This window comes from Etheostoma cragini, chromosome 5 (assembly GCF_013103735.1).
Source record: "Etheostoma cragini isolate CJK2018 chromosome 5, CSU_Ecrag_1.0, whole genome shotgun sequence".
NCBI classification, from domain to species: Eukaryota; Metazoa; Chordata; class Actinopteri; order Perciformes; family Percidae; genus Etheostoma; species Etheostoma cragini.
The window spans coordinates 2,907,884-2,923,649 of NC_048411.1; the positions used below are offsets into that span (position 1 = coordinate 2,907,884).

At 42.6% G+C, this 15,766-nt stretch overlaps 1 protein-coding gene across 1 annotated transcript in view; it reads right to left on the reverse strand.

The window, feature by feature from the left end:
* Positions 1-15,766, reverse strand: part of LOC117944756 (tenascin-like) — an 81,229-nt gene that overhangs the window by 64,637 nt on the left and 826 nt on the right. The gene's annotated exons all lie outside the window — the stretch shown is intronic.

Genomic DNA, 15,766 nt, shown 5'->3' on the forward strand with positions numbered 1-15,766 from the left:
AACGTACGTAATGAACGTAGCCGTAACTAACGTAACTTTAACTACACAGTCTCTGTAACATGAGGAATTCACAACAGTTAGTGTATTACAATCAAAATCTGAAATTAATCAAAATAACCTTGATTAGAATTAGACTAATACCTGGAACAATTATTAACGTTCATATGCAATGCAAACGTTATTCAGATACGATTTTTCGTCCTTAGCAACAAAGATGTTTCTAGTCGGCTCAGCTCAGAGAACCCTTCTGCTCAGAAAGCTAACGCTATGCTAGCAGAATTCAGCACAACTAATGTCACCTATCAGCCGTGTCATTGTCCCCAAAACAACATCCAGACTTCAGGAACCATGATCCTCCATGTGTGGATGAGAGGATTCACTGTGAAACAAAGCCAGTTAACCCTTGTGTGTTGTCCACCCGGGTCAAAAACTGACAAAATTTGACATTTGTGTCCCTTTTTCAGGCTTTGTTTTTTTAGTTTTCACCAACACCAACTTGCTACCACTACTTTTACAATACTTTTTGGAATTCATGGTCAATAACCCTCAATTATATAGATTTATACCTAATATTTGAGTTAAAAAAGCAGAAATTATGAATTATTTGGACTAATAGTTACAATCAGAGGAATGAAAGTGATCAATTGTATTTGCAAAGAGCGTTGTAAGAAATCCAATCTATTTTTTGTCGTAGTTTGGTTAAAATGAAACCCACATTTTAGATATAGAAATTTTTAAATGGGTCAAATTTGACCTGAGGACAACAGGAGGGTAAAGAGGGGTAGTGTAGAGTGTAACTTACTTTTGTCTTTTACAACTTTAAAATACCTGTATTACCTGCAGTAATGGGGAACCTGTACTGCATATCAGAAGAAAGGCACTCTGTAGTTCATGTGGAAAACAGTGAGGGTGAATTGAAGTTCGACTTTTCTTTTTGTGTGAGTGACCAAGCATCACAAATGAGCCTGCCTCGTCCGCCTGGTGTGGCCTCTTCAAAGCATGCTGGACAGTTAATTACAGCACACACACACACACACACGCGCATGCCTCAGCAAGCCAGCAACATGGGAGACACCCCTCAGGATCGCAGCAGCTGGCAGAACGATGCAGCCAGCAAAGTCTGTTCCTTCAAATATATCCAAGCAGCTTTAACAGCCGACAGCGCATTGTGACAAACTGAGGCTCCACCAGAGCAGAGCCGCTCATAAAGCAAAGACACAGCCATCTGTAACATGTTTGCTGGGTTCATGGAGGACGACATCGCTTCTGCCTTCTCTGGTACGCATACTTCCTCTCAACAATACGTCCTCAAAGATTGTATACTGGAAATTATAGAGAGGGATTGCAGATGTCAATTTGCCCATGGCTATCTCTGGTACAATGCATCAAATGGCCACATTTATGTAAAAAATTGGTCCCTAACAAATAAAAAAATTGAAAACGATATACTGTTTGGATCTGCTATATTTTAGTGTTTCATTTAGATTATATTCAATGTTTAGGGCACCCCACGCAAACATTTTTTTGTTATTATTATGTCTTCCCTTCAAAATGCAATGATTAAAATGTCTGGCTGAACATTGCTTTAAGCGCAGTGTTATTGACTGAAAAGTACTGTCATTAGGGGCTTTTATTTCTCCTGGCACTTCAATATTTATACATATAGTTTCCATCCACTTGTCAATCAAATAATCTGAAGTTGGTTAATAAAACGCATGTGAATGAAGCTGGTGAAAGTGTGTTTCCATCCAATGGCTTTAAAGCAAATACAAACCTGTGGAAATGAGGTCACATGATGTTGTTTCTGCGATCAAATTGGCATATCAGATTGATTTGAGACATTTTGAGGTGTTCCCATTCATTTTTCTAATGAATCGCACAACAATTGGACAAGTTGTAATAGTGCTTATGTGCCAGTGATACAGTACATCGAGCTATAATAAGAAAACGACAACGCTATCAACACATCGCTATGACAATGCAGATGCAACTTGTCGTTTGTTGTCCATCGGCACCGCTGCAAGAGTCTTTTTTGAGACATGTCTTGTTGTTTGAGCGTCTTCCATTTATTCCGCAGGACGTCCCACGGCTTGTCCCAACCTTTGTCGGCCATTTTCTTCAAGAGTACCTGATAAATTAAGTTCAAAGTCTTTCGTCTCCTCGTCCGTCCACTTCCATCTGTCTTTGTTGACACCCGCCATGTGTGCACACAGAGAGGAAACACTGGGGGAAATTAACTCAAACTTCTTCTTCTTCGTTTTGTGGCGGGTTGCAACCATAAAAATGACCTAAAACGTAATCGCAATTTATTACTTATTCAGCGAATAACGTTTCAATCAGCGTTTATCGCATAAGCTAAATATAATCAAGAGAAAATCCGATGAGACCGAACGTATTCCCTCTTCGATATTTATGAAATTCCATCGAAGTTTACTGTTTCCATTAGCCTTTTTCATTCAATATCACTTAATTCGAAACATAGCTAAGCAAAATACCCAGTAGACAAACTGCAGTGAAATGCAATAGACACCAGGATGACTAGTATGAAATGCTGTATAAACATTTGAGTCAGTCTCTTTCACAGACTGGTGTGTTACATGGCACTTGTTCGTTCACACACGCACACACACACACACACACACACACACACAGAAGAGATTTGCTCTATGACACTCCCACATGTGGACATTGGTGGAGTGCCCCTTTAAAGATATCTTGTTTGAGACGCATAACAAATGTGCACATCCTATTATTTAAAGTAAATGCTTCATGATATATCATAAATAGCACTGAGGTGGATAAACGCAGAATATGTACTGTATGTGTGAGCGCATTGGGAGTAATGATGAGCCAAAGCAAAATTCCTTGTACGTGTCCTCATACTTGGCAAATAAAGCTGATTCTGATTTTGAAATCCCTTCCTCGCAAGTCTGAAGTAAGTTATGGGCTCATTTTCACAGCATGGCTCCGTGTCACAAATACAGGGCAAGACAGGGTGTTAGACACCCCAGAAGGAGCGATGGACCATCACTCCAAAGAGATTCTTCCCTCAACTCCATAACAATGCCTAATGTTTTTGACTGGACGGATTGAATAGCCAGAGCAGTAACGCTACGTAACACACATGACCAAGACTTACTCCCGGTGATCACAGCGGTAACATATGTCTAAAAACAGACATTTCTAAACTAATGAATCACGTGTGGTACTATAAAAAAAGAAATGAACACACACAAACACACACACAGTTGGAGGAAACCAGGCCTTTGAGCGGATTGCTCCATAAAACAGACAGTGACCTCCGTCCTTCCTGCTCTGACCCTGGACCATTTCAGCGAAACAGCACAAACTGGTCACACATCTGGAGACTCAGTGTGGACGGCAGTAAATCCTATTCTATTGCTCTGGGAGCGCACCAATACACAGATCCACACAGGTGAGGACAACGCCCTGTGAGGAAGAAGCAGATCAGCATCAACGCTGGTCTGAGGGGTTTATGAGAGACATTGGTGTGGATGTAAAACTACTTGTCAGCTTTCAGCTTGAGCCCAGCTGCAGACACACACTCTACAGAGGAGCCTTTATAGAGCTGTTTGGGATGAGTGGGTAACCCAATGGGAATACATGAATGCCGATACATTTGGACTTGCTCCACTGGTCATCACTACGACTGTCACAGCGGGACTGTGGACAGGGTTTGGAAACCAGAAAACTGCAGTTGAATTGGGTATAGCGTGAAAGCGTGTGTGAAGTGTACGTGTTTTTGTGAGCGTGTGTGTGTGCCTGGGTGCGTGTGCATGTGTGTTTAAGCCCTTGGGTATGAATGTGTGTGCTTGTGTGTTTATGTGTGTGCATGTGCGTGTGTGTGTGTGTGTGTGTGTGTGTGTGTGTGTGTGTGTTCGTGTGCATGTGTGTTTATGCCCTTGGGTATGAATGTGCGTGTTTGTGTGTTCATGTGTGTGCATGTGCGTGTGTGTGTGTGCATGTGCGTGTGTGTGTGTGTGTGTGTGTGTGTGTTCCGATGGAAACACTTCAATAAATGTAACAGTATTTTATTGAAATGTGGAGAAACACGGTTTGCCCGTTGACCACCGAGAGCCGGGGGTGGGTGGGGGGGGGGTTGATGGACAGGTGCTTCTGCTTCTGTAACCTCAGTGCATGACTGACTGCTGCGATCTGTGGACTCACACAGAATAAGGCCTTTACATTGACATGCTGGGAGTGTCCCAGGTCTGGAAGGACAGACAACATTAGTGCTGGAGGGAAGTGATACAAAGAGCTTAGTGTGTGAATGTGTAAGTGGACAGGGATGGTCGCTGTGTAAACAATCTGTACATGAACACATGACTGAGCAGACGTTCAAAAGACTTACCCCCCTTATAATACACTCCAGCGTCTGGCTTTTTTTGAAAGATTTTGAGACTTGTGTTGCATCATTGGATTTCAAGGTTGTTGGATTTAGGGAAAACTTGTGCTGATTAGTTGCATTTGAGGATTACATCACTGCAAGTAATCTCTTGAAAAACTCAACCTTAACGCACCCAAAACAAAGTAAGTGAAGTCTGTGACCAGCAGAGTCAGAGACCTGAACCTGAACAGAGAGACAGGATCAGGCGGAGATCAGAGACCTGAGCCTTCACACTCTACAAGTGGACCTGGATCAGATGCTGAATCAGTTCTATATCAAGTACTGTAATGTGCAACGCAGCGATGAACCCACAGACAATGGTCTGCTGACTGCAGATCCCATAATTCTCTGGGGGCTCTTCCCCCACTAGAAGGGCCTTTTTACAGGGACCCATCCTCTGGGATGACGTGTCAACCGGAGCCCAGATGGATAACATGGAACATCTCTAACCATAAACTGTAACAAATTTAAAATTTACAGTAACTTACTGGCAACAACTGTCCAGCAAGTTACTGTGAATTCTTTTACAGTAAAAGGTACCATACTTCAATTTACTGTATTTAACGTATTCATTGTAAAATACAACACAAGTAAACCCTGTGATTTTAGTTGTATTTACAGTATTGCTTGTTTTACTGTAGAATTAATATTAATTCAAATTTGTGATTCCAATTGCAGTTACGGTGCTCGTTTATTTACTGTACAAATACAAAAGTTAAGCACCTTTTTTATTGTATAAGGCAATACAGTACTATTAACAGTGTGTAACAGTTAGTGTAAATTCAGTTTCTCACTGTATAATTTAAATGCTGTATCACTGTGATTTAACACTATGGCAGCATTAATAGAATCACCCATGCTCTAAAATATTTAAAGTGATTAAAAGAAAAGATTTAGTGAACAGGGACAGAACTTTGCAGCATTCCACTGTAAAAATCATAAACAGTACTGTCACTGTGAAATATAAAGTAAATAACTGTAGATTTCACAGCCATTATTTACTGTGTAGGACTGGATCATATTGGAGCCCCTGACCTCCAACGCGAATGCTGAAAGCATTTATAAGAGTTAGCACTCCGACCTGTGACTCCTCCTCACACTCATCTTGTCCTTCATCACACTGGCTAGAAGAGAAGTGATGGAGGACCTGCCCTACTCTCAGACACATTTATCCCACTGGCAGTCCCTGTGGACTGGCCCGTGTAATATCCCGCCTGTCTGGAGCATTTGTGGACACATGAAGCCCTAAAGGCTGAAGCATCCCTGAAGCTATTATCGCTGCTTTAATCCAACTGAAATCAAATCAACAGCCTGACTCCAGCCCTGCGACTGCTGAACCAGCTGTTTGTGTTTGTCCATGCTTGGTGTTGCTGCGGCATGTGTTGTAGCTGAGCTGTAGGCTCACATCCCATACTTATATTAGCCTAGGGAATTTATATCCAACCTACTTGGCTTATATTATCATCTTCCGAGTATAAAAGGTAAAGGACATACCAGTGATCTATCTTAGTGCCAAAGATTTAGCCTTTAGTGTCTGGCAGCGCTAAGATATTGACATATAGTTGTGATGCATATTCTCAGTCTGAAGAGACATGAAGAAAGCCTCACAATCTGTTCTGGGATGTAACCATGGCAATATGAACTGACAGGGGTGTTGAGGCAAGATAGATAGATAGATAGAGACATGGAGAGTTGGAGAGATAAATAGATAGATAGATAGATAGATAGATAGATAGATGGACGGATGGACGTATGGGTAGGTAGGTAGGTACAGTAGATAGATAGATAGGTGGGTGGGTGGATGGGTGAATGGATGGATGGGTGGTACAATAGATAGATAAAAGGATGGATGGATGGGTAGGTAGGTACATTAGATAGATCAATAGATAGATAGATGAATGGGTGGATGGGTGGGTAGGCACAATAGACGGATAGATGTATAGATAGGTAGGTACAGTAGACAGATAGATTAATAGATAGATAGGTAGGTACAGTAGACAGATAGATTAATAGATAGATAGATAGATAGATAGATAGATAGATAGATGGGTGGGTTGGCACAATAGACGGATAGATAGATAAGAAAAGGAGTCAATTTGACCCGAGGACAACGTTTAAGTACTTTGGAGCAGGACGGTTTTGCATCCAATCCCGGTTATGATGTGAACACATAAATCAGACCTAAATTGTGGTCTTGAGATAAAATCCAGAGTCCTCTTCTTCCTAGACGAGACTAGACTGAGAACTTCGAAAAGTCGTCTTGAGACCAAGCCCCTGTCTCGATACTAAAACACTAAAAAAAAGGCTTAAGTATTTTGGGTGATCCGAACTTTTAAAAGTATTTTTTTTGCAGTTTTTAAAGAATCAAAAAGGGATTTTGTCCCATCTGACGCAACAAAACCTTTGGACATGGTGCAGGACAGACAAACTGCCTTTCACACCATAGTCACCTTCAGTGCTCATGATGAAAGAGTGCTTGCATTTTATCAAAACACACACACACACACACACACACACACACACACGGCTGTCTTTGTAATTGATAGATCAGAGAGAAGTAATACTGACACACTGCAGTCTATACTACAGGTATGTGGAGGCACCTACTGCAACCATTACATCCTTCATTCATTATAACATCACCACAACAACATTACAACAAATACAACTCAAAGTCCTTCTGCTCACTCATAAAGCCCTCCCCACACACAGCCCCCCCCCCCCCAAGTGACCTGCTCCATCACCACACTCCTTCCCACAGCCTCTGATGCCAATTTACTGTCGCCACCAATCACGACCAAGCGCCGGACCTGAGGCTTTATTTTTTTTTTACAGACTCAAAGTCCAGATAAAAAGTACAGATAACACATTACAAGAGGAGTACAAACCAAACACACAAACATAAATACAGACAGACAAACTGACTCCCAGAAATATCACAAAAGAGACACACAAAAACAAACAAACATTCATACATATGTACATACAAATAGCTATGCCCAATAATAAAAGCAGGTACAGATGCATGTTCTAGTGTTTCCAGGGTCTTGATGAATATCTGCCATCACTAAATGCAGGATTGGTTATAGCAGTTAATATGATAATAATTTAATAGTATGTGTACTTCCTTTTAAAAACTGTGTAAAGTGTCTTTGAGTGTTTAAAAAAGCACTACATAAAAAAATGCATAATTGGTATTATTGGAAACATGTGGCAGCGCTGCTCACTGCTGAGGAGAATCTGTTCACAAGTCCACGTTCTTCCTCATGACGACATCAGAAGATATAATACCAGTTTTGGATTGGGCTTCTCTGAGGTAGCTGCAGAACAGACACACTAAGCCACAGTGTCACCAGGATTGGTTTGGTTACTAAAATAAATACATGTCAAGAGTGAGGCTCGTAGACAAAGAAACAATGTCTGACTCCAGTAGCTGGCGGTCTAGATCGTATTACACTTTGGTAATCCTTCATAGCAGCCCTGGTGGATGATGACCTCATCAGCAAGGAGCCGTCCTCGATGCTTTGTTGTACAGCAGAAAAAAGGCAAAATCCTATTTGGCGTTTGGAGAGGACCAGACTCTGATTACACGTTGGAGGGCAGCACTTCCCCCAACGTGAGTGCTGATGGCAGTACAGCCATGTGCGGATTGACACAAAGCAGCAGGCGGCCTACACCGACACACCGGGTCACCGGCGTGGGGGCCTGCTGTCTGGCCTTCCACACCATCAGTTGGCCAATAACCAGGCACTCTGCCGGGCCATTATTCTTGGATGTGTGCTGTGTGGACATGCTTAAATCTCCTTCACTGGCCCGCCTCTGCTGTTGGTGGTGAAGTGCATCAACACATCACAGCACCACATGCTCATCGCTGTCTCGTAACTCAGTTTTGCTGGGGTTCAGGACCTAAGTCTGTTCTTATGCTTTGCTTCCTGGCACATTGCTTTGGGCTTGTGCAGTAAAGTAGTGCTTGAAATGGACTTTGCTGAAAAGATTCATCTTCCAACGCAAACAGTAAACATATCTGTTGGTAAATGTGGTGCCCAGCGGCCTGGCAGGGACATAAGCGGGAATAATGCTGCCCCTTGTTCTGGGTGAATGAAACTGAGTTGGCAGTGGGGTAGCTCCACTGGCAGACGGTCCAGAGGCAGAGGGCCTCCGGCTCTCAGTCACAGGAGAGGAGGAGAGGAAAAGAGGAAAGGAGAGGAGAGGAGGAACCAGACTTGAGGGGAAATCACCCATTCCGGCAGCAGTCTGCAGTTTGCTGCTGATACAGAGATGTAATTGAGCTCACAAGAGGTTGCACTGTGGTGTAGCTACCTGTTAGGGTCTGACACCTCCCCCCCACAGAACTTGTGCCCATGGAAACAGGAGCCTGAGAAAATCAGTGTGTAAGGTGCATTTTCCAACCCTTCTTTTCCCCTTTTGCTAACAGTAATTGGTTGCCAACAGCACTTGACTGTTGCGAGTTGAAGCCTCCCTACCGGCAGGTCTTTGTATCCATCCAGAGGGGGTGGGGGGGTTTGGCCAGTTCCCTGCGCCAAGCCACCAGGGAGCTGGATGGTATGGCCGTGATTAGAGGGCCGTTATGTGTCACACAAGCCTGAGCTGGGCCTGGCTCTACTCTTTCTGTGTGTTGTGTGTGGAAGGAAGTTATTTCATCCGTTAGTCTCAGGCTGCTGATGACAAGGTGGGGGAGATCACCAGCTTCCTCCTAACTAGGTCACTGTGTTATTCAAGTCCGGCGGGAGACTGGAAGCAAGAGAAGGCCGAATCTTTCAACTCCCCCTCACCCACGGCTGGAGATCATGTTAAAAGATGGCAGAGAAAACTAAGAGAGGAAAAACACAGGAACCCTGATTTCATTTCTGCAACAAACAAGTGGAACACACAAGAAACCTTGACTGATTAAGCCCTGAGTCGTGTTTATCCACTGGATCAGGTGTTGCAGTGGGCCCAGTATGGAAAGCAACCGTCAATTTCACCATCATACAAATCTCTAAAGTGAGATGCTGATCAGGCTCTTCATACATTTTTAAGGTTTGTACTCTCTTGACACGCTGTCGTCAGTCAGAGGATCCTTTAACAGAAATGTACCTGATGACTGCGGCTGTTGAGAGTCTCATCTGAAGTCGGGAGCCAAAAGCCAAATCATTACTCTTAGTTGCCGTTGACATGCCAGTCAAGGAGAAATTTTTTAACATTCGTGAGACAAAATACAGCCGACTTATCTTTGGACAGCCTAAGTCAGCGGGTGATGCTCGAGGTGCCGCTGGCTCTGAAAGAAGCGCTAAATTGCCTCTAATAAGTTCTCGCTCTCGCAGCAATGCAGCGATCATCTTACACCACAATGGCTTTAGGTTCAAATGTGAGTCATTAGACATTCAGAACGACTCTGTAAGAAGTGCAGTGAAGTGAAAGGATGAGTGTTTCTTTGCTTCATCTAGGGTTTCAGTGACCATCAACGGGACAGAATCTATAATTGTCCTGACTTGACACAGAATCTCAATCCTCCATATGAAATATATACACTGGTACTACAGCCGACAATAAGTGTTGAACATCCACACCTTCTACTACTCACACTGTGGTTTCAGTCACATTCATTACACTTGCAAATGTGTTTCCATTCTGTGTAACAGAAGAAGTGTGAGAATCTGTATGTATGTACAGAAGACAATATGTGTTGTATGCAGAAAAAAAGCAGGGGGGGATGTTTTCTGATCATGCACAACAAAATTGTTTGAATTAAATCCCCCTTTCAATACCATGAATATAGAGCCACTTGGACAGCCATGCCAAAACTTCAACATTAAATGGAACATAATCTCAAAATGAAATAGCACAAAACAACTGCCGCTGGCAGCCGGCGTCCTGGAACTAGGAAGACCACAAACCTCCCGAGCCACATTAACAAGCTCCAACTGGGGGACCCCGAGGCGTTCCCAGGCCAGGTTGTAGAAATAATCCCTCCACCTAGTCCTGGGTCTTACCCGAGGCCTTCTCCCAGCTGGACGTGCCTGGACCAACTCCCTAGGGAGGCACCCAGGAGGCCTGCTTACCAGATGCCCAAACCACCTCAACTGGCCCCTTTTGACGCGAAGGAACAGTGGCTATACTCTAAGTTCCTAGGATACTGAGCTTCTCACCCTATCTCTAAGGGAGACACCAGCCCCCCTCCTGTGGAAACCCATTTTGGACCCTTGTACCCTGTTATATGTTATTGGGAATTATCTACCTGAAGTTAGCTAGCGTAAGTTAACATTAGCCTACTTTCTTAATTCAGAATTGATGCCCTTGTCATTTCACTCTCTGTGCCTTGGACTGTTTATGTTACTATGATAGAAAGAAGCCTTTTTTGTACCATGATCTTTGAGTTAAGCTCATGAAAAAAGGTGGGCAAAAATAAAAATGTTTATAATTTTGTTAAACATACAGTATATCCATTGCGATGTGGCACCCATAATGATACTACAAATTATAGGATAGAAGTAAACAACACATTTGTAAATATGTGCTCACGGTGATGCACACGTCATAAATTGTGATCCTTGCAGCTGAGCTCTTTGGCTCCTAGATTCATCTGATGCCTGGCTGTGATTCAAACTGAGCTTTAAGAAAACTTGTGTCCTATACTCCAAAGACTCTTTCTGAACACAATGTTAGCTAAAGCTTTGTCGCCTCCCGAGCCAAATACTGCCTCCCCCAAGGCCGCCCACCCTCGAAAGTGGAGTTCCGCCCGGAGGCTTGCAAAGGTAATGTGGGGGGAATTTACCAATCAAATAGCTGCGAGGGGCTCGCGCTGCTGAGCGCCAAGGGCTTCCTCTGCCCGCGGCACTCTCGACAGCTTTGTTCTTCCCGTTATCTTGGGCTGCAGATAATCCTGAATGTGCTGCGTGGATCACAGCTGCTTCGCCAGGAATCAACCACCAGCTCATCATGAATGTGAAACTCATTACATATTCAAAGGGATCTAAATCTCCTGCATATCTGCCTGCTGGAGGGCCCTGTGCATGTGTGTCTGCATGCATGCATCTGTGTGCATATGTGTGTGTGCGTCAGCCTCCTCCATACTCAAAGAAGCTTCGCTAACGGCATTTTCAACCCCTATTTAACCTTCCGCCTTTCATCCCCCCGTCTACATTGAATTGTGCTCAAAGACCTGAAAACAACTCAAAACTTCACTTTGTGGGGCTCCCAGACAGCTTAGTTGGTAAAGCTGGCGCCCACATACAGAGGTTTACTCCTTGACGGAGTGGTCTGGGGTTCGATTTCAACCTGCGGCCATTTGGTGCATGCCATTCCCCCCTCTCTCTCCACTTTAACGGTTTCAGCTGTCCTGTCAATTAAAGGCTTAAAATGCCCCAAAAATAGTCTTTGTGGATTTTCTGGTGATGAGCTAAAACAAAGTATCTGTGGACACACACCTAAGCGTACGTGTGCGTGTGCGTGTGTGCGTGCGGGTGGACAGATTGAAGAGTGAGTAACTAATCGCAGAGAAGCTCAAAGGTCAATTTGAACAACCTCTGGGGGTGCACGAAGCATAACATTAAAGCTGAACTTGAATTATTTTTTTTTAATTAAGCTGGATCACGTTTGGAAATATAATGTGAAAAGGGGTCACTTTGAGTGACACAGAAACAGAAGAAAGGTCTATGGAGGGTTTCAACATCCTTCTGATCCCAGTCTTAGTTCAGTCTCATCAACCTGGGGTTCAGCTGCAGTACAGAGGTGTTTTTAGCTGAAAAGCTCTAAAAAGCATCTGTCCTCTACCTGCTCAGCAGCAGACAAACATTCAGAGAGCAGCTGGTGAACTCAGTGGAGCATCCAGCAGCTACAGAGACCTCCATCAGGAGCTGGTGGAGACCAAAACAAAGCTAAAAGGAAGAAGAATATTGGACTAACTTTTGTCACTTCATTAGAAACCTGATACCAAATGAATGCTAATATAGCAGCTTGTAAACATCACATATTGCTGAGATTGCCTTTAAATGTCACCGAGAAGCACCAAGAGCTCCAAGAGCTCCAGACAACAGTCCATTAACTTATTTTAATTAATTAGTCACAAACAAGCTTTACAGATTGTCTGGCTATGCCACAGAAACTCAATTAACAAAGATGGGATAATGTGTAAACTTGCCCAGTATCCCATCTAATTACCCTATAGCCCAGCCATCTTATTTGGACTTCTCATAAGCAGGATAAGGGCTAATCCAGGCTTTTTCAAAAAACAAAATGTCAGTGGAATGGCTCGCTATGAAATGCAATGAGTGGCTGTTGTTATTTTTATTGTAGCTGAACAATAATGATGTACAAAATCTATTGAGTCAATCAGGAAAGTGGTTAAGTGTATCCCATTCAGTAAAAATCACATGTGGTTGGAGAGATAAAGGGAATCACTAGAGAATACAAAGAGAGAGTTCATCTGTCTGAGGCAGTGCATGACCTGTATAGTTCACCGCAGCTCATTCATTTCATTTGTTTGCAGCACATCATATTCCAGGATCTGCACTGGGGGGGATTAACAGCACATCGATCCACAGTGGACATGTGTTTAGCAATGTTAGGCAAATTAGTCCTGCTGCTAATGCGCTTGTTTGCATGCGTGGCTCAGTCAGTGGTCGTTGATCTATCTGCAAGTCCTCACCTCCACACTCCCCCCCCCCCCTAATCCGGTCCCCAGACAGGCTGATGCCAGATCAGCACTGACTTCAGGCTGGAGGGACCCCCGTCCCCACAAATAAGCCCTCTGGAGGATCAGCCTGTATAAGTCACCACTGTTGTCAAGGTACATTGTTTCTTTTAGCAAGATCATTTTTATCATTTTCTAAAAGTATGCACTTATTGGGCGGTATGTCATTCAAAAAAGGAGGCAAATTATCATTTTAAGTCTAAATCTTCATATTAAATATGTAACATCATGATTTAAAACCACTTCTTAATAGTTTCTCAGCAGATTTCCTGGAAAGACACTAACTCTGGGTGAAATAGTATATGTGTGATGAACACAGCACCATTTAGAGTAAACACATTTCACATGTTGTGCATGCTCAGCTGACCAGCTGCCATTGACTAACAGACTGCTACCTAATGGTATTCATTTCTTTGTAAGTATATCCTTTTTCTGAAACAAGATAGCTTTTCATCTTGAAAATTATTTGGAAACAACAGACCCCTAAAATAAAGCATTACCAATGTTTTTTTTTTTTTTTTAACCCTTGTGTCGTCTTCCCACTGACCTGGAAAAACCTTTTATCTAAGTTATGGTTGTATTTTTTTACCCTTTTGTGGCTTTCCCCCCCAATTATTTTGTCATTTTTTCAACATTTGTTGACTTTTTCAGAGTCTTTTGGGGGGTTTTCCACAAATTTGTAAGGCTTTTTTTTTGCATATGTCCCATTTTTGACAATTGTGTTACTTTGATTTCTTTTCATATTTCAATCATTTAATTTGACATTTGGTCACTGACACTTTTCACTCTTTTTTACACTTTTTTTTTTAGTTCTTTCACCAATTGTTTTTTCTCCAAATGCTATCAATTTGACTAATTCAATGAAAGTAGTGAGCTGATTATTTATTTAACTTTTGAGAAGCGTTGTTGGGAACCATCCACTTTACTTTTTGGGGAAATTTCTTTGAAAAAAACCCAGATTTCTGATATAGAAACCTTTTGGAAAGGGGTCAAAAGGGTTGCACCCAAACAATGATGTACGCCACTTTAAAAAAATCTGTTACTCCAGTGCTCAACATACTGCATAAATATGACTATATATTCAAGAATCTGAGCTGGTTGAAACGTGTACAACATTTTCTTTTTCTTTTTTATAAAATAGGAAGCCATGGAGCTGCAGTCTTATAGTCTGATAACAGGGGACAGTGTCCAATCATACATTAACCTTGTACAAGTGCTATTTTACACCAGGCAGGTATGGTAAAACAAACATCCAATGCAAGTGAAGTACAAAACATCTCACACACACACACACACACACACACACACACACACACACACACACACACACACACACACACACACACACACACACACACACACACACACACACACACACACACACACACACACACACACTTTCATTCATAAATGTGCAAAATGTTGTTGTGACAGTATCAAACTTTTTGTCAAGAATTAAAAGATCATCTTTAGTTGGTTGCTTGTTTCAGCCTCCACGTTTTTGAGCTTCAATCCAAGGAAATGGTGGACTTGGTTGAAATGTGAAAGAAAAACAGCAGAAACAACTAGTGAATTACTCAGATCTCATGGGCTACAGGTAGATTGGCAGTTTCACCTGCCAATGACAAAGTTGACCAGCATTTGGCGCGTCTACAGGTGTTGATTTCAGGCCCTGCATGCATTCGTTATATGAGTGCCAGAAACAGATTTTCCAGGTACACTTTGCCCATTCTGAATCAGTTTATTGTAATGGAATTGTCACAATTAGCAAGTTGAAGTTATTCTGTGCAAATTTAGAATGAGTTCAATCAGAGAGTTGTAGAAGCTATCACAGTTTATTAGCTCCTCTCATAACCCCTGCTCTGACAAAGAATAAGCTGCGTTGTGTTTTTTGGTAGACAAGAATCAACCAATACTTACAAATACTTCTGTCTCACCATTAGCAAGTCCCCAAAATGTGGCATGTTACTGGAGATAAGTGGTTAGCGTGCCAGCTACAGCCGTTTTTCACCTGGCCTTATGAGTTGTCACTACGTCACCAAGCTGGCAGCCTCACGCTATCTTTCCCATCCCACATTTTATCGTCAGATTTTAAATGCCTTGCTTGGAGCTTATTCCCTAACCAACTCCAGGGATTCAACCTTCCCAGAAACCAAACCTGCTTCTCTAATCTGCAGGCTCAGGGGACACCCTAAAAGACACCTGAATCTGTCAACATACACAAAGCTGTCTGCAAGCCTGGATCAATTTCACCTCCTGACATTTGGATTTTACAGCCGCTTCTTGGCTGATCAGAGATAAGCAGTGGCACTTTGTTGGTTAGGAAGGAGAGTGTGTGAGCAGAATAAAATGATGTCTTGAACAGAAGAGCAGAAAAGCAAGCTATTGAAGAAGAAAGGGCAAACTGTCCCAAACACAAGTCAATACAATTCCCATGTGCACCTCCAGATTCAATAAATGAACAGAGATGAGAAATACTGCACACTTATTCCTTAAAAAAAAAATCAAACAGCCTTCTTCATTCAAGACGTCTCCGGTTACCTCTGAGTTTTGAAATCGGTCAAATAACAATGATTAGACGACGTCGTCTTCATTTAAAGGACACATGTGGACTGATTGACGCCAACCCAGTGCATGCTCAGAATTTCTATCAGGTACTCCTATAA